The sequence below is a fragment of the Apium graveolens genome, chromosome 5 (genome assembly GCF_009905375.1).
Source record: "Apium graveolens cultivar Ventura chromosome 5, ASM990537v1, whole genome shotgun sequence".
Classification (NCBI taxonomy): Eukaryota; Viridiplantae; Streptophyta; class Magnoliopsida; order Apiales; family Apiaceae; genus Apium; species Apium graveolens.
In genome coordinates, this window is record NC_133651.1 from 73,679,276 (window position 1) to 73,703,443 (window position 24,168).

General features: G+C 40.6%; 1 pseudogene; it reads right to left on the reverse strand.

The window, feature by feature from the left end:
• Positions 1-7,367: 7,367 nt before the first annotated feature.
• LOC141724258 (flavin-containing monooxygenase FMO GS-OX5-like) lies at positions 7,368-23,219 on the reverse strand (annotated as a pseudogene).
• Positions 23,220-24,168: the final 949 nt, after the last annotated feature.

The following is a 24,168-nucleotide window of genomic DNA, read 5'->3' on the forward strand; positions in this document are numbered from 1 at the left end:
GATTGTAATCAACTTTTTCTTAACGGAATAGCAACTAATTAGTATCCAATATGTTAACGCTTTACCAACGGAAATGATAAACTATTTTTGTTAGTACCCCGTTACTAATTCGTTATAAATACAGATCGGTTAGAACATATCCGTTATTGTTCCCTTAGTAAATGTAGTAAATAAATTTAATGTTACCACCTACCTTCTCAACCTCCGTCTCAACCTAAACTCTACTTTGTATTCATCGTTACTTCTCAGTTCATTTTCTTCTTCTCTTCTTGTCTTCGAATACAAACAGGAGCTTTTCTTGCTCATCAACATTTGTAACAAATTGAAGGATCACAACCGATTTAATTGCAATATTTTAAGGTTAGTTTTTCTTGATTTTTACTAATTACCTCGTGGCATGTTAACCTTAATTACTTTTTTTACATGAATTATTTACCTTGTAATTTTTTATTGATGATATTGTTATATTATATATGTTTTTTAATTCTAGTGAAATGATGAGACACAATATGTAATTTGAGTTCGAATAAAATGATAACATGTGATAAATTTCAAAGAAAAAGTTTGCTAGATGTGCATTGTTACCTAACTTCAAATTTCAGTGGCCATTCTATTATGTCATTATCCTTGTCTTCCTAACCAAATTCCTGATTTGCGAACAGAATAGTTGTTGGCAACAATGAAACTTTTTATGTTCGTGTATGAGTAAGGTAATGTAGACATATGTTGTTACCATTTAGTTAGTAATCTCTCTTACTAACCGATTTGTTTATTTTCTGCAAGTTAAAATATTATATATGACATTAGCTCATCACGAGGTATTTTAGTTATGATATTTTACTTTTTTTGCAGGTTAATAAAAACTCAAAATGAACAATGATCGAATTTGGGTGTATCAAAGGGTGGATAATAGAGGATTCTTAACTTCACAATTCATAAATGGATTGAAATTTTGTATGAAATATGTTATATCTCGAGAAGAATCCATGAGTGGGAGAAATATTCAATGTCCATGTTTCAAGTGTGAGAATCGTAAATTCTGGAATGCGAAAACGGTGAAATTACACTTATTGAAAAAGGGTTTATAAGAGATTATTATGTGTGGGATCGACATGGAGAGCCATATGTTGCTAGACAACGTGGTGAAGAGTCATCCACACATTACTCCAATACCCAAGGTGGAAAAGATGATGACAACTTAATGTACAACATGGTGATGGATGCTGCTGGTCCAAGTTTTGATCCGGAGATTCCAAACGCGGAGGCACAGAAGTTGTATAGTATTTTAAAGTCATCCGAGAGTGAGTTATATGAAGGTTGTGAAACTTCTCAGTTGTCTGCGATGGCCCAGATGTTGAGTTTGAAATCTGACCATCATTGGTCAGAGGCATGTTATGATCAAACATCACAGTTCTTTAAAAGCATCTTGCCTCAAGATAATGCACTTCTTGATAGTTTTTATAGCACAAAGAAGTATATGGAAGAATTGGGGCTTCCTTCTGAGCATATTGATTGTTGTATTAATGGATGTATGCTATATTGGGGTGAAGATATCAACATGGAGTCGTGTAAATTTTGTTCACATGCGAGATATAAAACAAGACTTAACATATCCAAGAAGGAGAGAAAGAAAGTTCCATTTAGAAGGATGATCTATTTTCCATTGGCGCCGAGATTGCAAAGGTTGTATGCTTCACCGACGACAGCAACCCATATGAGATGACATGCTGAACATGATAAAGAAGAAGGTATAATGCATCATTATTCATATTCTGAAGAGTGGAAACAATTTGATAGAGCACATCCCTCGTTTTCATCAGAGACGAGAAATGTTACACTGGGACTTTCTGCTGATGGGTTTCAACCATTTGGTGCAACAGGTAGACAATATTCTTCTTGGCCAATTATAGTGACTCCATACAATTTGCCTCCGTGAATGTGTCTAAAGAACAGTACTTGTTTTTGTCTGTACTTGTACCCGGACCAAAAAATCCAAAACAGAAGATATATGTTTTTCTTCAACCATTGATCGCAAGGAGGGGCATGAGTTTGGTAGGACTTCCAGAAGCATACCAGCCTAATCTATAGAACACATACCACAAAAATCTGGACAACATAATTCTACTCAATCAGGACAGCTCATCTCAGCCCAATCTGGAGATCGCCGACCACAAAAATCTGGACGGGGTAATTCAACTCAATTAGGACAACAACCAGCTCGATCAGATAATCAGGTAAGTTAAAATCCTTGCTTGTATATTGACTAGCACAAGACGATATTAAGATCAGGAAAATAATCAAATGCCTTGATTCTCAACATTAATTCTAGGAATATTATAGCAGATGAGTGCCATGCGATATTAAACAGTGGTTCATGTAGTATCTTAGGATTTAGGAGTATTATACAATTATGAGTTCCTTTGTGTTTCAGAGTATGTAACATTTCCAATTATCATTCAGAGTATGTTTTTTTGGAGTCTCATGTCTGTTCTGCTGCTTGATCCTATGATTCATTTTAACTACTTTAGTTTAGTGTTGGTGTGGCCACATATATTAATTCCTACTACATAGATTATAGAATGTTCCTGACTTTTTAGAAATTAACAAGAAGACCTTTCTATAAGTCAATGTAGTGGCTAAGCAGTATAAGATGTTGAATTTATCTGGTAGACAGGGTAATATCAGTTTGCCTCTGAGCATTGGTATGTGTAAAATCAGTTTTCCTCCGTGCATTGGTAATATAGCATTGTCCCTACTGAGTTGTATAGATGCCAGCGAACAGCTGCCCTAAATTCTTTGTTTCTTAAACAGCATTATAAGGTTAAAAGCTACTGTACATAATTAATCTATGATGGACTACAAAAATGCTGTGCATGTCAGCAGAGCAGCACCGAAAAGTGATGATTATTTTGGCTGCTCCAGCTAAGGCTAGCCAAACAGCTATATGAATAAATCTATTGGTGTCAATAGAAGCCCCCAACACATCTTTTTTTTTCTTTTTCAATTGCACTAGGCCACTAGCACCTAAATGCTCTTGTAACCTGTAGGCGACCTATTTTTATATTTAATAAGCTCAGATCTGCTTAATTGATGATCTAGTTTATGTAGATGTAGCAAGTCAATTGATTCTTTGTCGTGGTCTGCTAGTTACAAGTACACACTGCAAAGCAAATAAACATGTTGTATTGTTACTAAATTATATATTTATAAATGAATCAAACTTTAAGTTTGCATTCTGTGGTAAATCTCATTATATTCTCCTTTTTTTTTAGGAGAGTGCTCATTATATTAATCCAGTATGATATGTCTGTGATAATTGATTTCAGAAAAGCAAGGAGGGGAATGAGTTTGGAAGGACTTCCAGAAGAATACCATCCCAATCTGCAGAGAATGTACCGCAAAAATCTGGACAACACAATTCTACTCAATCAGTAAAGCGGGTAAAGCGCATCTCAGCCAAATCTGGAAATCGGCGACCACAAAAATCTGGACATCACAATTCAACTTTAGGATAGGGGATTCCTCAATCAGAACATTGCTACACCAAGCAAGTAAGTAATGTGTTCATTCAAAATCTTAACATAAATCTGTTTTTTTTCGTCTATCTCAAGTAATGACATTGCAATATACAGAATTTGGTGAAACACTGTTGGAAATCTGCATTGTAATTAAAAATTACATATTTAATTATCTTCTTGACTAGGCTAGGACTGATATTGAAATAATTCATCTCACAATTTATTAATAATTTATATACTTGAAAATTTTTGTAATAGCGAATTATGTAGTATTATGGATTATACTGGTGCATTATAGTTATATACAGTATTATAAGTTTGTGCATAAAAATAACATGGGACTTGAGTTTATATTACAATTAATTTCAGAAAAACAAGGAGGTGCTTGAGTTTGGGAGCCCTACAGGAAGCAGAGCAGCCCAATCACAACAGGAGTCACTTGTTCAATCAAGATATACCACATCCCATTCAGAACCAAGCACCCCGGATCTTTCACAACAATCACAGCATCTTACTGCTCAATCGCGTCAGCTCACACCAAATACAGTAAATGTATTTTCTGCCGCTGGAAATGATTTTGCTTATTGGTCCATTGGCTCCACACATATGGACGGACGGATTAGAGTAGCAGTTGTTGATAATGTGTAAGTTTTAAGTTATTAATTTTGTTAGTCGCCAAACTGGTTCTATATTACAAACTGAAGCAGAGTTATTAATATGCCTTGCATAATTTCTGTTTTCTTAAGGTTGGAACCTTCAAATCAGTGTTCATCTCAGATCAGAAAAACCTTGTATGAGAGACTTGAGCCCACAGGATATAATTGGAATTCAGTTTCAAAAGAAACTAAAGATTTTTATTTTGAAGAATTTAAGGTAAATACATAACTTATAATTCCATTTCTTCTTATACTTGCACTTTATTTGTAAACTGTGTCGTAACAAGTGTTCATTTATTATTGTAGAAATATTTTGTGTGGAATCAATTGGATACAACATTATACCGGGGTTGGTTAGGAAGTGCACGGAGGAAGTATTCAGAAATTTGTAGTGTAGCTCGTGCAGGCTGGGAAAATGGTGAAGATGATGATATAAGAATTGGCGAGCAGGTTTACGAGAAATGGATTGAAAATTGGCAAACTCCAGAATTTCAAAAGAAGTCCATGACTCAAAAAAGTAATCGTTCCAGCGGGGTTGATGGCCACCATTCAACACACACGAGTGGTTCTGCTTCTCATAGAACAGTTGCAGCTCGTTGGGTAATCTTGTAATGATGCATTTTTTTAGTTTTTTATTTAAATTGTTCTCCCATGCTTTAAGGTTTGCAATAAATATAACTTTGTAGAAAATGAAGTACAATCAGGAGCCAACTGCAGATCTGGTATTTTTATTGACACACACTAAATGTGTGAAGAAAAAGAAGAATTTACTTGGTGTGGGTGACGCGGATGATGAGGATGACCTTGGCCCCGGTGTTGAAAGGATTTGGGTTGACAAAAAAAGCCAACAAACATATGTGAGTTAATAATCCTCTGTTTGTTTTACTGTTTTCTTTTAGGTTTTCAATTAATTAAACCTAGCTTAACAATCCCCTTTTGCTTCCTTTTTTAAAAATGTCATATATTAGGTGTTATTACTTTTCATTCAAAAAAAGCTATAAATTTGGTATATTATGCATTGCACACTTTGATATATTTCATTGGTTTTTGATAAATTTGGAATATGCTTTTCTTTTTCTAAATTTTTAATTTAGTAGGCTGTTAAATTTTTGAAGTTCGACAGCAGACTAATTGAGTTGTCTAGTAATAGTTGTTGGCACTACTGCACTTAATTGTTTAACTTTGGACAGTGTGCATGATTTATTTTAGTCATCGTGATATCTGAATTAAGGGTTTGCCTATAAAACTGCACAATTGGATTACCTGGTTAGGGTGAGCTTATTAGCCTTTCTATTTAAGAATATTAATTAGTTTGTGATTTGGATAAATGATTAAAGGTTGGTTGTTGTCTTTGTGATATCTGCTCATGACTTGTCATGATGCTCAAGTGTGTCTATATTATTAAATATTACTGATTTTGGGTAATATTATTGATTTTGGCTAATGTTGCTGATTTTGGCGTGTAATATTGTTGGTGGGTGCAGGAAATATTCCTTTAACTTTGTGAGCTGCATGAGAAAGCTGGAGATTCGATTGATAAAAATGCTATATTTCTTGAGGCGGTAGGAGGGGTTGATAGGAAAAAGAGAGTGTATGGAGTTGGTTCATCGCAAAGTCTCTTTTATAAGTCGAAGAATCATATTCCGTACAGTTCAACTTCTGCTGATGCTGAAAACCAAAAGTTGCAGGAGGAAATAAAAGGGATGAAAGAAAAGATGAAAGAAATGGATAATTAAATAGCCAAAATTCTCGAGGCTACTTCTGCACAAGCTCATGCCCCTACCTCCCCTAACTCGGATTCAGATAGCGAGAATGTTAACGAGTAATTAGTTCAGTATGTTTGGTATTTTTAGTATGTTCAGTGTGCACTTGACTATATTTTGTTGGACACCAGTATATAATGTTGCAAGGTAACATTAACCTATGGTTATGTAATGACCAGTTCAAGCCTTAGTACTAATTAAAGGCTACTTTTGGATATTTTATCTCGGCTTACTACTGCATAGGGTTAGAGTAATTTAGCTCTTACCCCATTTTGGATTAATTTGTAAGGAAATGTTATTTATATGAAAACAATGATTTTGTTACGTTTTATTGTATTTGTATTTTAATAGATATAGAAAATCTTTCATCTCAAAAAATGAAAATATTGCACAATGTTTGAGCAGGCAGTACCATCCTTTTAATAAGAAAGAAACTTTTCAAACTAACCATAATTCCGTTGAAATACCAGTTCTTTATTAGTAAACTTAACAACAGAATAGTCTTTTAGTATTAAAAATTGAAAGTTTCGATAGTTTTCTGTTACTAAATTTAGCAATAGATTTGTCGTTAGGAATTTGTTGCTAGAATTACTAACCACATTTTTCGTTAGGAATTTGTTGCTAGAATTACTAACCAAATATTCTGTTAGCATGTGGTGTTTTTTTGGTTACTTTACTGAACATGTGATGTGTTTGTTACTATTCTGTTGTAAACTTAGTAACGGAACACTCAATTCGGTTAGTAAGGTACTTCCCGAACTACGTTTCCTCTAACCGTAGGGTTCAGTTGGCATTCGGTTGAGAACCTATTTTGCCAACGGATTTCCTTAACTTGCCAACAAAATATGTCGTTAGTAATAACAAAATTTCTTGTAGTGATGATTATATTAGATTTGAAGTTTTTTCGTAATTTATGAAAATAATTTTCTGTGTTTAGATAGTTCAATTGATACTCCATGAAAATTACTATAGAGAAAAAGAAAAAGAATTAATAAGAGAATATGGTAATGTTATTTTTATCATCAAAATACAAAATTCAAAATAAATAATTTGATTGAAATATCTTTGAAGGAGCTGGACAGCCCGAAAAAGTTTGATTTACTGATGCAAAATATTGTGAGACTGTTAAGTAGATCGAAGGCTCAATCTCGTACATAGTTACTGGCATCAACAGTCTGTCAAGTCATAGCTATTGCCTATTTGGATGATTATGAAGGTGTCTCAGTCAGTACTACAAACTTAGATAAATCCTAAGCTCAGTTGTAAAGAACTCGTGAAAGATTATGGTAATTAAGGATTCTGCTCTAATATATGACTTGAATAACATGATTTTGAAAGAGTTTCATACTAACGATATGCATTTGATTAATTAGCAACAAAATTATTTCATGCTATTTCATACTATTGTAAGTGACATATATGGATATGATGAAATGATTTTATTGGAGATTTTTTAAATGTGAACAATATAGATTTGATAGATAAAAGCTAAATTATTGTATCAATCCAGCTATCAACATCCCATTCTCTGAATTGATTCCCTTCTGAGCTGAAAATTATCGTAAAAAGATGTGCATGTATCCTTTTTATCAGATCATCTACCGATGGTACTCCCACTTGATTAGCCAACCAGTCTAGGTAGTCGAACTGCCATAGTTAGAAAACATGGTCAATGCATGTATGAGCCTGTAATTTCTCTGGCTGAGTGTATGTGACACTAGCCTAGAAAATTGATATATAAAATTACACACACACACACAAGGATCCACACAGTTGGAAACTGAACTCGGTTGAAGGAGAAAAACCTTGGTCTGATATAGAGAATGGGTGGCACGTAATGGGATCCCTTGTTGCTCCAATGATTTGTAATAGTCTTCGGTATCAGACATCATTGTCTCTATTGATGGTAGAAGAAGCTGGCCTGATAAAACAAGCGATATCCACATGGCTTGTAATTCCATCATAGGGAATCCTGTTATCTGTAAATCAATCGTCTTTCAATTCTTCGAAAGCTAAATTCCCTTACCTTAGTAATGCTAAATTAAGCTTATTCACTAATATTATATGAAACCACTAAATAGTAAAACTACTGAATAGTGAAGATTTTTTATGGAATTTTTGTACTAAAATGTAATTTAGATAATTTTTTCCTGGAAAACATATATTAAAAAATAAGATTTCGACGTTTAGAATTCCCAAAAGGAAAGTTCTGAAATTCAATTTCTTAGGTTTCCATACAAGCTATTTGAAATTGAAATTCTGAATTTCAAATTCTAAAACTGAAATGAAATCAATATTTCCAAACCTTAACATAAGGAATTCTAATTAGCCACTATCTCTAACTTCAGAAAATAAAATCTTCACTGTCTAGTAGTTTTACTTTTACACGGTTATTATATTTTGACGTATGAAGAGGGGAATGAGCTTTTAATCAGCAAAAGTAACAATAAGAGCTTACACCATAAGGAATTTCAATGAAGGACAGCATAGGGGCGAGCTTAGGAGGGAACAGATGTTTGTAGAACGGTCCCACTCGGTTATCCTCCACAATAACAATTTTATTTGTTTTAAGAAACGGAAAATTGTACCTGTACCTGTAAAAGCAGAAGACTAATTTTTTTTATGCCGAGGTGGTATAAATGCACATCAGCAAGATCTTATTGTTTCATTGCAGATATTTCATACGGATAACAGATAACGTATCACATCAAAAGATAGACGAAAAAATATTTGCATCCTGGATGATATTTACCCGGTGCAATGAAATATTATATCTGCCTGAACAGAAGATCCATCCTTGAAAGCCACTCTACCAGTTTCATCAACATAATCGATCTGTCAACAATGAACATCAATTGTCTAATAACCAATGTGACCTGCTCTTTATTTAAAATCAATCTGTCAACAATGAAAATCATTTTTCTGAGAACCAAAATTATATTTTTGGTTAGTAGGACCCTCACTGGAGAGGACCTGGACATAAAAATCTATTAGGGCACTCGGGTGGGATACCATAAATAAACACTTAAAATTGCTTCTGCTGCTATGTCTACATGCATACTTACCTCAGAGTGCTTCTTCAATTCTGCAAAAATAACCAATTTAGAGAGTATAGAAGTTGATCTTGCTGAAACATGAACTTCTTTGGCCACTTCTGCAATTTCTCTTTGATATATCCACGACATTAGGTCCAACTCCAATTACGACTACAGTCTGTAAATAATCCAATAAATTCTTGAAACTACTAACAAAGACCATCTCCAACCCAGAACACTAAATCATTGTAACTTTTACAATACACTATTTTAGGGTGAAAATTACAAAATGAATTCCAACCCGTTCGTACTATATCTTACACTAAATGTCTAAAAGAAATGATGATATTTTCAAATTTCCAAAAAATAAGTATCTTGTTTGCACATAATAGGTTAGAAATGGGACATGAAGGAAATACATTTGTTTTTGCTAATTAATACTAGGACTGATAATCCCAAATCACCCCGGGGCCTTCTCCTGGCCGGACCCGGACTCAAACTCTTTTTGGACGTCGACGGCGGCGGCGTGCGGTGTAGCTGTAGGGTGGGAACCTACAAAATAGAACCGGAGGGGGGTGGCGTCCCCGCGGCACCTCCGGCGTGAGAATGAGAAAGGGTTTTTAAGGAGAAGAAGGGCAAAGTGGGGATTATGCGAATATATTTGTGGGGTGTACGTGTGTGCATGTAAGTATAGGAGAGAGAGAGTATGTAAGATTGTACCCTGTAACCTTCCTTCTGTTCTACCTTTTATAGGCCTCCGACTAGGGTTTAGGGGTTTATCTCCTTTAATCTGGACCGTAGGTTGGCCTTTTGGACTGTAGGGCATCTGGACGCCTGGGATATGTCAGAGTACCGTCAGATCCGGACCGTAGGAGTATTCTGGATCCCGGGTACCTGGACGGTGGGGATGTCGCCACGTGTCCTACTCTCCTCAAGGTCAAAGATGAATGCGTTAGGGTACTATCTGATCCGGACCGTAGGAACGTTCTGGATCCCGGGTACCTGGACGGTGGTGATGTTGCCACGTGTCCTGGGCTTCCCAAGGTCAATGCTGAGTACTCCTTGGGCTCTTGTGATTGAGCCCTGGGCCTTTGTTATGGGGCCTGAATTATTATAGGCTATCATTTGCCCCCACTCCCTTATGCGGGTTTACCCGGATGGGGGAGTAGAGTAATTACCATTGTGCCGCGACGCCTTTGAAAATTTTTGGGGGTTATTTGATTTGCTTCCCTCTAACCCCGTGGTCAAATGGGGATAAGGCTCCGGGGTTGGCTTGGTTAGTCATTTGACTTCAGTGCAAGGTGGGATTCGTTGAAGCACTTAGAAAAAGTTTTGGGGGTTTTTTGATTTGTTGCCCGCTAACCCCGGGGTCAAATGGGGATGAGACTCCGGGGTTGACTTGGTTAGTCATTTGATTTTGAATTTGAATTTTGGGCACGGTTTGGTGGGCAAGTGCACTCCTGACATTTGATTTGACCGGACTCTGAAAAGTCGACACTGCAAATCCGGGGTGTCAGACGGCTGTTGGGATTCCAGTCGGGGTCAAAGATAGATACGTTTTATCCGTATCTTTTGAGTTTGCCGGTTATTTATTTCCCCCCTTTTTGCCTAAAAAGACGCGCCCACGTAATGATTACGTGACGATTCATGTAATAACTGCTGTGCAGTTACTTTTTGGGACCAATTGGTTTCTGCCACGTGGTTGAGGTAATTTCTCTTCAAAAAACCTTTCACCTATCTTTCTTTTCTTTATAAATACTGCCTTCTCCCCTTCTTTTTTCTTTTACGCAGAAACTTCCACGGAGCGATAACGAGAGAAAGAGAGAGAGACCTGAGAAATCTTGCAGAGCTTTTTTGAAGCCGTATTTCTTTCTCCTGTTACTTTGTAAGTGTCTTGAACTTTTGCTTTCTTGTTTCATTTCTTTTTCGTTCGTTCTTGCAATGCATGCAGTCATTTTGTGCGAGTTTTGATTCACCCCTTCATATCCCTTTTTCGATTTCCACCGCTGTGTTGTTGCCTTGATCTTAAATCTGCGAAGTTGTGTAGATTTTTCATGGCTTCTTCGACGATTTTGTGTTTGGTTTGTGTAAATATCGTGAATTTTGGTAGTTTTGTATGCGGGTAAGTGGGTTTTTAGCAGCGTAAAAAGTTGAAGGGCCCGGGGTGTGTTCTTGATATGTGGTCTTGGTTGTATGTGTATGTATATGCTGTAGATCCTGTTTTTGGGGTAAGATACGTATACGATTTGTTTCTAAACTTTCTCTGTTTTTTGTTTTGTTTTTGTTGTTGTTGGGTTCGGGATTTGGCATTGACTCCGGGGTGCGTTTATATAGACACACATAGTATATGCCAGGTGGCCGTTTTAAGCGTACTGCTACTCTTAGGAACCGGTATCCCGAGCGTCCTGTTGGAATAGGCGAACTTAACTCCTTCTATCCTTCTTCCTCTTCTAGCAGTAGTTTAGTAGAGATGCCTCCCCGAGTTGACCAGCCTCAACAAGTTTTAGCCCAGACCTTAGTTTTAGGCCCCGGGGGTACCCTGTCCAACCCGGATGGGTCTTGGGAAGATGTGGACGAATACTTTGTCCAATGTCGCGTGAATCCTAAGCCCTTGGGCTTTTATTACCGAGACTTGTCTGAGGCATATGGGGGCCCGGATGGTTTGGGAGGCAGGGAGCCCTATAATGAAGATGACATGAATAGGAAGTTCTTCACCGCCCCGGGGACTAGGTATGAGTGTGGGGCGGTTCATAAAGAGGTCCAGGAGAAATATACGGACGCTGAGATAGATGGCGCCCTTAGACTCGCCTTTAACCTTGATGATACATACCAGTGAAGATGGCCCGAGGAGTATGAAAGGGTATACCACAGACCGGAGGGGGGATGGGTTGGTATTCCATTAGAGCATCTCCGGGGCATGCGCCTCGGATTACATCAGTTCACCAAATCTCTATGTCGGGATTTTTATGGGATTCCTTTCACACAGCTAGCCCCGAATTCAGTGAAATGGATAAGCTGGTTTTTAGCTTGCTGTCATGCCAAAAACTACCTCCCCACCTTCAAACTTTTCCATCATATTTTCAAAATTAAGAGGTCCACCGCTCGACCGATTTATGAGTTCATGTTTAGGATAGAGGACTGTGGGTATCCTTCTGATAAGATGGTTCTCGCGGTTAGTATGTTGACGTCGCTTAAGGGATGACACCGGGAGTTCATTTTTGTCCGGGGTGGGGATTTGGAGTTCATGCCGCTCCATAAACTTGAAATTAAAACAGATAGGTTTCCGATCCAGCGGCTCGGGTAAGCAGCTCTCGCGATGGTTTATGCCTTCTGTGGGGCCCTTGGGACGCAGTGGACCCGGGACTATTTTACTAGCAATGAAAACATGCATGCTGCCGGATGTAAGTCATTTACCTTAGTGTTATTTTTGTTGCTTTAGCTTTGATTGTTCGTATCCGGGACTAAATTGTTGTCTCCTTCTCAGGTATTCCAAAGTTAATTCCTTATCCCCCGAATATGTCTGCCCAACTTAAGGATCTCTCAGCCAAGCTGCGAAAGATTGGGGGAATGACGAGCTTGGACGCCTGGAAGAAGAAGTTTGGTTGAGGGTGATGATGCGGCCCGAAAGGCGGCGCCGTCACGTCCGGGGAGGACAACGATCGTGATCAACGAGCCCCGGGTCGAGGACGTGCAGCAAGGGGATGTGATAAGGGTTCCGGCACCCCGAAAGAGGAAGAGTGCTCCCGCGGGTTCCGGGGACAAAGGTGATGATGTATCTGAGGGCCCAGTTTCGAAGAAGGCTGCTATTGACCTGGCCCCGAATACTCCGGAAACTTTGAAGGCCCTGCTTGCTAGTTTCACCCCGGAGACTCGCCGGAGGGAGCTGTTTGAGAACTATGCCAGCACGGCGGAGAGGAAGAAGTACAGGAAGGAGCCTCTCGATGACTTCCTGGTCGGGCTTCAGGAGGATATCACTGCTGTAAGCCTTTTTCTTACTTTCCTTCTTATGTTCTTGTATTTGTGTTGCCTAATCATGATTTATAATGTTTTCAGGCTAACTCCCGGGTTGTTGGACTGGTTTGCATAACCCGGAGCCTTCAGGCGAAGGCTGATGCTGTCGAGGTCTACAAGACTGAATCCTAGCGGCTGTCCCGGGAGATCCAGGAGTTGAAGGAGGCAAGTACAAGGGAGGCTGCTGCTCATAAGAAGATTTTGGACGAGATCCGGGAGAGGCAGGATCGGGCTGAGGCTTCTGTCCGGGAGATGAGGGCTGAAAATCAGAAGTTGAAGGATGATCTTGCCGTCCGGCCCACTCCCGAGGAGGTTCTGGCAGGGTTCCGGGTCACTCCTGCATACTTCGAAGAACTGAACGACAAGGCCCTGGAGAAGATCCAGATCTGCTGGAATGTTGCTTCTAAGTATCTTGTTGAAGAGCCCCAGGGTACCATTGATGTCTTCCTGGAGAAGTACATCGAGGAGGAGACTCGGCTGGAGCAGGAGAAAGAAGCCATCCAGGCGAGGGAGTCCGGTGCCGGAACCTCTAGCAATGTTCCTTCCTTCCCCGGATCGCCACTTGCTGAACAGCCTCCCGTACCAGAGGGTGACCCGGAGCAGGCTCCTTCTCCTCCCGCCGATCCTGCCGTCGAAGCTTGAAGACTTTGCCATGTTTTGGCATGTAATTTCTATTCTCTTATTTTTTAAATTAAGTCATTCCGAATTGTGCCTTTTGGCTTTATTTTTAACTTGTTTGTAATCTAAATGCTTTCGATTTGCCCCCCGGGGTGTGTTTCCCCGGGGTAGTTTAATGTGATTGTGCTTCGTTTCCTTCGTTTTGATTTGCATATTAAAACTTCTGACGTAGGAATTCAGGAATAGTTAGGAATTTTCCTAAGCACACATGGGCTGCGTTTTTGTAGACCCCGGGATGGGGTAAAATTTTAAAATTATAAAATTTTTATGAATATTCGTAGGCTGAGTTTTTATAGGACCCCGGGTAGGGGTTACTTTCCATTTGATAGAAAATTTTATAGTACACATGGGCTGTGTTTTTGCGGACCCCGGGATGGGGTAAAATTTTTAACTTATAAAAAATTTATGAATACTCATAGGCTGAGTTTTTATAGGACCCCGGGTAGGGGTTACTTTCCATTTGATAGAAATTTTCAAAGTATACATGGGCTGTGTTTTTGCGGACCCCGGGATGGGGTAAAATTTTTAACTTATAAAAATTTTATGAATACTTATAGGCTGAGTTTTATAGGACCCCGGGTAGGGGTTACTTTCCATTTGACAGAAATTTTCAAAGTACACATGGACTGTGTTTTTGCGGACCCCGGGATGGGGTAAAATTTTTAACTTATAAAAATTTTATGAATACTCATAGGCTGAGTTTTTATAGGACCCCGGGTAGGGGTTACTTTCCATTTGATAGAAATTTTCAAAGTACACATGGGCTGTGTTTTTGCGGACCCCGGGATGGGGTAAAATTTTTAACTTATAAAAATTTTATGAATACTCATAGGCTGAGTTTTTATAGGACCCCGGGTAGGGGTTACTTTCTATTTGATAGAAATTTTCAAAGTACACATAGGTTGTGTTTTTGCGGACCCCGGGATGGGGTAAAATTTTTAACTTATAAAAATTTTATGAATACTCATAGGCTGAGTTTTTATAGGACCCCGGGTAGGGGTTACTTTCCATTTGATAGAAATTTTCAAAGTACATATGGGCTGTGTTTTTGCGGACCCCGGGATGGGGTAAAATTTTTAACTTATAAAAATTTTATGAATACTCATAGGCTGAGTTTATATAGGACCCCGGGTAGGGGTTACTTTCCATTTGATAGAAATTTTCAAAGTACACATGGGCTGTGTTTATTTAAATTTGATGGCAAATAAAGGAGCAACGTAATGAAATTGATTCAAGCTATGGAAGGCTTAAAGTAGAGTTTTTCATTCATATTGAAAGCAAAAATTACATTCTGGGGTGAATGAGGATAATGTTTACATCAAAATATCATAGTATGAATGTAGAGGTGTTCCCAGAGTGTTCACCTTTTCCTTACTGGTAGAATTTCCTTAGGCGGGTTCCATGCCAGGTATTGGGGACCTTGGTTCCGCTGAGGTAGTTCAGCTTGTAAGTTCCCGGACAGATCACTTCCTTGACTATATAAGGGCCTTCCCAGTTCGGCTGCAGTTTTCCCTGATTAGTTGGGTCCGAGGCTTCAGTGTGCTGGAGCACCAGATCTCCCGCCACATATTCCCTTATCCTGGCCTTCTTTGCAAAGTGAAGCTTTGTTTTTTCCTTGTAGCTTTCCATTTTTTCTACGGCCCGATCTCTTACTTCATTCAGGAGTTCGAGGTTGGTTCTGAGGCCTTCTATATTGGAGACCTCGTCAAAGTTGGTCACTCTATGTGAAGGGGATCCGGTCTCTACCGGTAATCGGGCTTCGGTACCGTAGGTAAGCTTGAATAGAGTCTCCCCGATTCCTGTCCGGGAGGTGGTTCTGTATGACCATAAAACCTTCGGGAGTTCATCCGACCAGTTCTTTTTAGAGTCTTCCAGTCTCTTTTCCAGACCTCGGAGTATGGTTCTGTTTGTGACCTCAACCTGTCCATTCCCTTGTGGATGGGCAACAGATGCTTTTTTGTGTCTTATCCCGAGCTCTTTGAGATAGGCTTCAAAATCTGAACCCACGAACTGTGGCCCATTGTCCGAGATTAAAACCATCGGGATCCCGAACCTCATTACAATCATATTCACAAACTTGATGCAGTCTTGCTGGTTAATGGTTCTCATAGCCTTGGCCTCCGCCCACTTAGTCATATAATCTATTGCTACCAGAATGTAACGAAGGTCCCCTTTTGCCCGAGGGAAAGGGCCCATGATGTCAATTCCCTAGACAACAAATGGGATCGGGGAGAGAATGGACCCAGGGAGGCTTGAACCTTGTTTTGGTACGTTGCTGAACTTCTGGCACTTGCTACATTTCTTGACATAGGCGACTGAATCAGCGTGGATTGTTGGCCAATAATAGCCTTGTCTGATGACCTTGTAGGCTAGAGCTTTAGCGGCAAGGTGATCCCTGCAGATCCCCTCGTGAACCTCCCGGAGGCAATAATCCGCTTAATCCGGATCAACGCACTTTAACGTTGGTGCAGAGAAAGTTCTCCGGTATAACTGATTGTCTTCTAAAAAGAAGCGTGCAGCCTTATACTTGAGGTACCGGGCTTTGTTCTGATCTTCCGGAAGGGTGCCATCCTTGAGATAGGCTATGTAAGGAGTCATCCAGTTCTCTGGGCTACTAACACATAATACTTCGGGCCGATCGGTGCTGAGGGCTCCGAGCTCCTCGAAGTAAACCGAGCTGCTTAAATCTAAAGTATTCTGGACGAGCTTGGACAACTCGTCTGCTTTCGCATTTTCCTCTCTGTTTATCTGCAAGATGGTTGAGTCCGGGATGGTTTCCAGGATTGTTCTAACCATTTCCTGATACCGGGTCAGTTTGGGATCTTTTGCAACATATTCACCATTAGTTTGCCTTACCATAATCTGGGAATCACTATAAATTGTTAAATTCCTTACTCCAAGGGATTTGGCTAACCTGAGTCCGGAGAGTAGAGCTTCATGTTCAGCCTGGTTGTTTGTTGCTTTGAAGGTGAAGGTAATGGCCTGCTGGATTGCGAATCCATCCGGGCCGGAGAGGATAAGGCCGGCTCCGGACCTTTCGGCTGTAGCCGAGCCATCAACATGTAATGTCCAAGAATCCCGGCTGTTAGACTCTTTTTCCCCCTTGGATCGGGTTTTAGGCGTCTCGGGGGCTTCCGGAAAGGTGCATTCCATGACGAATTCGGCCAACGGCCTGGGCTTTTATGGTTGTCCTCGGGATAAATTTGATATTGAACTGGCTCAACTCGATTTCCCAATTGACTAACCTTCCGGAGGCGTCTGGTTTGTGGATGATTTTGCGAAGTGGTTGATTAGTGATTACCCTGATTTCCCGGCCTTGGAAGTATTGTCTCAGCTTTCTGCTCGAGTGCACAAGAGCCAGTGCGAATTTTTCCAAGTTTGGGTACCGGGTTTCAGCATCTTTTAGGACTTGGCTTGCATAGTATACCGGGGTCTGCGTCCCATTTTCTTCCCGAACGAGTGCGAAAGATACCGCTCTTTCCCCGGCTGCAATGTAGAGATAAAAGGGGCTCCCCGGGCTTTGCTTTTGACAAAATAGGTGGGTTCATCAGATGTCGCTTGACTTCCTCAAACGTTGTTTGGCAAGCCGGGGTCCAGTTGATCATCTTTTTGTTCTGGGCCCCCTTTAATATCTCAAAGAAAGGCAGGCACTTTTCTGCCAATTTTGGGATGAACCTTCGAAGAGCTGCTAAGCATCCTGCAAGCTTTTGAATGTCCTTTTGAGTCTGTGGGACTGTCATTTCCATTATAGCTTTGATCTTCTCCGGGTTGGCCTCTATTCCTCTTTCGCTGACCAGAAAACCGAGAAACTTTCGGGAGGGAACCCCGAACGCGCATTTCTCTGGGTTCAGCTTCATGTTGTACTTCTTCAAGTTGTCGAAACACTCCCTGAGATCTCGGATGTGTTCTGGGATTGTGGCCGACTTAGAGATCATATCGTCAACATAAGATTCCATGTTCCTGCCCAGCTGATCTTTGAAGATGGTATTCATCATTTTCTGGTATGTTGCCCCGGCGTTGATTAACCCAAACGGTATCATAATAAAAGCGTAGACAGCCCGGTGTGTGATGAATGCCGTCTTCGTAATATCTGCCGGGTTCATCTTGACCTGGTTGTATCCCGAGAAGGCGTCCATGAAACTTAGCATTACATGGCCCGAGGTCGCGTCTATCAGCTGGTCAATGTTGGGCAGGGGGTAGGAGTCTTTAGGACACGCCGAATTGAGGCTTGTATAATCCACGCACATTTGCCATTTTCCATTGGGTTTCTTGACCAGCACAATGTTTGCTAGCCAATCCGGATACTTAATTTCACATATTATGTCTGCTTTTAACAACTTTTTGACTTCTTGGTCGATTGCCTGTTGTCTCTCCGGGGTAAAGTTCCTTCATTTTTGCTTGATTGGTTTTTGCTTTGGATCCACGTCCAGGCTGTGCATGGCCACAGATTCATCAATCCCCGACATGTCTTCCGGGGACCAAGTGAACACGTCAGCGTATTCCTTTAGTAGGTCGATGAGTTCCTTCTGGAATGTGGTTTTCAGGCCTTTGCCGATTTTGATTTTTCGGGTGGGGTTCCCGGGTTCCAAATCTAACTCTATTGTCTGTTGGGAAGGTTCTACCTTTGTCTTCTCCTTGCTTTCTACAAATTTCTGAATCCGGGCATCAACATTGGTTACACCGTACCCGGAGTCCTCAATCATATTTACATCCAGACGGGCCCTTTTACTAAGGTGCTCTCGATGCTTCTTTCTGCTTTGTCCCTTGGGTAGGGACATTATCTTCTTCCGGTTTTCCGGCTCCGTTTCTGCCATGACAAGTGCTTGACCATAGCATCTACCTGCCATTTCCCTATCTCCTTTCAATTCTCCAACGCCTCCCGGGGTGGGGAATTTGAGTTTTAAGTGAATAGTTGAAGGGATTGCTCTGAGCTTGGTGATAGTGGGCCTTCCAAGGATCATGTTGTATGAGGAGGTTGCACTTATCACATAGAATTTCATCATATGAGAGATCTGTCGGGATGCGGTCCCAAAGATTATGGGGAGATAAATGATGCCCCGGATTGGAATCATCGTGTTCCCGAATCCGTACAAGGGATCTTCGAGACAGGGGTCCATTCGGAGGTGGCCGAGCTCCATCCTGTTAAGCGTGTGCTCGAATACAATATTAGCAGATGAACCATTGTCAACTAAAATTCTTTTTACCTCGTTGTTTGCGACATCAAGGGTCACCACCAATGCCAAGTTGTGGTCCGGATTGAGCCCCTCGTAGTCAGAATAAGAGAAGCAGATCGGCTCGTCATCCAGAGTCTGGATCATCATCACATTATTCTCCTGGTCTGAGCTCCAAGGTGGAGAGGCTGTGCCTCCAAAAACAACATTCACCACATTTTTGCCTCTTCCCGGGGCTCTGTCTTTGTCATTCGACCCCCTTTGAAGATACTGGTTCATGTTTCCTTTCTTGATTTGGTCTTCTATGAACATCTTGAGGGAGAAACAGTTTTCAGTGGTATGGCCATGATCCTCGTGATAGCCACAATGCTTGTCCTGGGCCCTGTTTTCGGGAGGCGCCAACAAGGGTTTTGGCGGATAATAAAACGACTTGCCCTTGACTTCGCGCAAAATGTCGGCCCAGGGCCTGTTGAGGGGTGTCCACTCCGGTTCCAGCTTGGGTTCCTTCTTTGTCTTGGGTTTCCTTTCATTCTTTTTTGATTCGGGGTATACATCCCGGGGTGGGGGTTCCCCGAGACTGCTGAATATAGTTGGCTTGCCTGTGAAGCTTGTATCTTTTGTCTCTTTGGGACGACGAGCGTCGCTCCGGGGACTCATCATCATCATCATGTATCCTCCTGTTCATCTTCATTGATTTAAGGAAATCATTTTCCTTTATAAACTTTGATGCCAATGCGTATGCCGACGCTAGGCTCTGGGGCTCCCTATGAATCAAGTCTTTAACATAGCCTTCACAAGATATCGGGTGCAAGTTTCTTCGAAAAATGTTCACTGCCTCATTTTCTTCCAAGTTGGAGAGTTGGTTGACTGCTTCTTGGAATCTTTTGATGAATTCCGGGAGGGGCTCCTTGCTTCTTTGCTGGATTGTTTCTAGATGACACATCTGCAGCTCGTTCATCCGGTTGGCCCTGAATCTTTTTAAAAATATCTCGCGGAAGTCTTTCCAGGAGTCCACACTCCGGGATGGGATGCGGTTGAACCATTTCTGAGTGCCCCCTTCAACGTTGATGCGAAGAATCAACATCTAGTCAGGTCGCTGTAATCATAAATATTGGATATTTGTTCGAAATAGTTCAGATGCTCCTCGGGGTCGGCCAGTCCATCAAAAGAATCAAAATTGAAGTGCTTCAACCCTGATTCCCTGGGGGTGGATTCCAGCTTCTTTGTAAACGGGGTTGCTGCCGCTCCTACTTCCATGTCGCCTTCCACTTTTCTTTTAAGGTCCCGAAGGACACGGGCCATTTGTTCTTGCTTGGATTCTTTCTCTGGCTCCGAGTCTGAAGAAACATGAATCCGGTGTGCCTTTCTCTTTAGCTTGGCCTCTTCTTCCCGGACTCTCCTTTCTATAGATTCCTAGGCTTTAGCCTCTTCTTCTTTCCGGATTCTCTCACGGAGGGTAGCTCTTCTTATTTCATCTCTGGCATCCTCTGGTGGCTTCTTTAAATTCTTTGCAATCCGATCGAAGACGGATCCCCGAGATTCTCCGGACCGTTCACCGGACCGCTCTCGCTGATCCCCTGGTCGGGTCTCAGGTTCAGCGTTCTGCTTTTCCTTCCACAAGTCCATTGCCGCCTGTATCTGTTTCGGGGTCATGCTTCCCCATGGATTTGTGGGGACCCCTGTGTGTTTGTGGGCAGCTCTTTCAATAACTATTTTCTGGTCTCCTGGTTGGAGATTTTGAGAGGGAGTCTGGGTTATGGGGAGCCCTTCGTCCAGGTCTTCCATGTCTCTATCCCTGGGTTGGGGAGGAGGCGGAAGGAAAGAGGCAGAAACCGCTGCTTTGCTTTTTCTCGTAGTCATGGTTATTTGAAGGTGCTATGAACTCAAAATAATAAAATTCGTAAAAACAGATCTAAGAGATTGGTAGTAGCGTTCTTACTGGGAGATGGTGTTTCAAGTTTCAGGGTGGTGGGGCTGCGGATAAGAACACCACTGGTCGGAGGTTCGTCCCCTCCTTCTAGCGCCAATGATAATCCCAAATCACCCCGGGGCTTCTCCTGGCCGGACCCGGAATCAAACTCCTTTTGGACGTCGACGACGGCGGCGTGCGGTGTAGCTGTAGAGTGGGAACCTACAAAACAGAACCAGAGGGGGGTGGCGTCCCCGCGGCACCTCTGGCGTGAGAATGAGAAAGGGTTTTTAAGGAGAAGAAGGGCAAAGTGGGGATTATGCGAATATATTTGTGGGGTGTACGCGTGTGCATGTAAGTATAGGAGAGAGAGAGTATGTAAGATTGTACCCTGTAACCTTCCTTCTGTTCTACCTTTTATAGGCCTCCTACTAGGGTTTAGGGGTTTATCTCCGTTAATCTGGACCGTAGGTTGGCCTTTTGGACTGTAGGGCATCTGGACGCCTGGGATGTGTCAGAGTACTATCAGATCCGGACCGTAGGAGTATTCTGGATCCCGGGTACCTGGACGGTGGGGATGTCGCCACGTGTCCTAGTCTCCTCAAGGTCAAAGCTGAATGCGTCAGGGTACTATCTGATCTGGACCGTAGGAACGTTCTGGATCCCGGGTACCTGGACGGTGGTGATGTTGCCACGTGTCCTGGGCTGCACAAGGTCAATGCTGAGTACTCCCTGGGCTCTTGTGATTGAGCCCTGTTATTGGGCCTGAATTATTATAGGCTATCAAGGACATAGTGAGAATTTTGAAAGTAATCAAATTTATTGTAAAAATTAAACCAAATGTACTATTAACACCAAATTTGGTGTCACTTTAACACTATTATAGTATTGGGGTGGAATGAGTTTTACACTATAAGTTACACTATAATAGTGTTATAGAGTATAACTTTGTTGGGTTGGATTTACAAGGAATGCCCAGATATTATGGGTTTAAGCAAATCGATAGTTTTATGAACTTTACCAAATCTGAATGTACCTGATCACGAAATGGCTCTGGATCACGATAGTTGTGGCTATGGATTTGCATTCCTGGCCATTTCTCAATGCCTAGAGTCAAAATGGATGCACTTGTTATGTTTAGTAAAATGAATTCCGACATAGACACCTTTGTATGTAAAGCTCTTCATTTAAACTGCTAACTGCCTATTCCTCACCAGCGAAAACAGGTTGTATTACGACATCATATATGAATAGTTGTGATATATCACTTCCTATAAGGAGATGATTCATGCATTTTCTTCTTTGTGGAAATCACAGGCTTCGTTTAATTGGAAGTTATATATTGCAAAGTAACTAAAATTTGTACTATCTTGCTGGCAAAATCTATTGTTCGCACTTCTTCCATAGTTCTTTTTCTTCTCCTTTACTTACCTTAATTTTTTTTTGTCAAATTTTTACCTTCAATTTTGTTTGCACTATATGTTTGCATTTCTTATTTAAGCTTGCAACCAAACAGCAGAATTAATTCTAGTAAATTCCTATTTTAAATTTATATTGCCTCTTAGTAGATACAAGTATCACTAGGACCCTATGAAATTTTTAGTTTTATAACTATAAATTCAATATGAGCTGAAAAGAGTTGGGATGCAAATCTTGTTCGCTTATAATCGGGGCCACCGTGAAAAGCGTGATAAGATATATCCCAATAAAAGCATGTCCTCTCCTTTGTTGTCTTATGATCTAGTTAGATTTTTGTTCTTAATAAAAATTTTCAAAAAATGAATATACTACTTATTAATTTACGGGTTATGATAAAAAATATAAATGTTCGTGAGAAAGCAAAAAATAAAGTAGCAGTGTACCTGGGAAATTAGCCACCCTGGGCTCAGTGTGATGACCGTTACAGACCACCACTGCATCGAATCCTTCAACCTGAGTTAATTCGCTCGTTCTTGACTCGACAATCCATTCATTATCCCTCAACTCAATCCCAACAACTTCTGTACTAAACCGAATCAACTCAATGATTCCAAACTGCAGTGCAAATTCGTTCAAAAACTTGAGCACCTCCTCATGTGATGGAAAAGTTCTAGAATCTTGATATACTTTTGTAAACGAAAAATCTGAAAAGCCCATGAGATGTCTTGGAAAGTTTGTACAGAGTGAAGAGTAAAGACTGCTGTGAATGATCTCTCTATCAGGGTCAAGGCTTAAGAGGTCTGATTCGATTCGTGGATCATAAACCCATGTTCCACCAAGTTGGTTTTGTTTTCCGAAGATTGTGACTCTGTGGCCAGCTCGTTGCAGCTCATGGCCTGCGAGTAGGCCAGCGACACCGGCGCCAATCACTGCGACGGTCAAAGAAGAAGGCATGTTAAACAGTGGAAGTAAAATGTATTTAGAAAGAGGACAGTATGAAGCTGATGCTCAAACAAAATTTGATCACATAACTTATATTATAGAATGGTCGAAATAATACTGAAGTTCATAATTATCTTCGAATTCTTTTTAATCACTTAATTTAGGTATTTACGTGCAGATGGGCACATAACCACCAAACTGTCGGCAACATTCAGTGTAATTGTTACCGGAAAAGACACAAATGGACAATATGTATTGTTAGATATATTTGATAATGTCATGGCTAATATGATTTATGTTTAATTTTCAGATCTTACTTAACAGGACAAATCAGTACTTAACTGGGAATCGGTACTTATACTGGAAGTCAGGACTTAAGGATATCAGTACTTATATTATCAGGAGATAATCATCAGAAGTTAGATATCAGAACTTAAGTGCTGAAGGACAATCAGATAATGATAGTAGCTGATTAAAGGAAAGAAGATCGAGATAAACATAAGAAGAGATATGCATGAAGAAGGAGTTCCGTGAAGAATGGAATACTTGGAAGAAAAGATATCTGATTGATATATTTTAGGAAGCAGAATTATATTCCATATCAATTAGCGATTATCTTGTAACTGTGTAATATATAAACATAGACATAGGGTTTACACTATAAGTGTTATCATATTCGAGAAGATTATTCATTGTAACCCTAGCAGCTCTCGTGATATTTGTTCATCACTGAGAGGTAACAGTTCCATACTGTAACAGAGTTTATTATTTCAATAAAGTTTGTTTTCTGTTACTTAAGATATTAAAGTTCGATTTGATTGTATTTTACACTGTATTCACCCCCTCTACAGTGTGTGTGACCTAACAAGTGGTATCAGAGCCTATCTGTTAACACACATACAGTTAAAGATCCAAACACAATCATGTCTGACACAGAAACTCCAACTAAGCCTACCAAAACTGAAGAACCTCCAAAGACACAAATCCAAAGTCGGTATGAAACCATCAGAGTTCCCATACTGAGACCATCTGAATATGCCATAAGGTGAGGATGACCATATTTCTG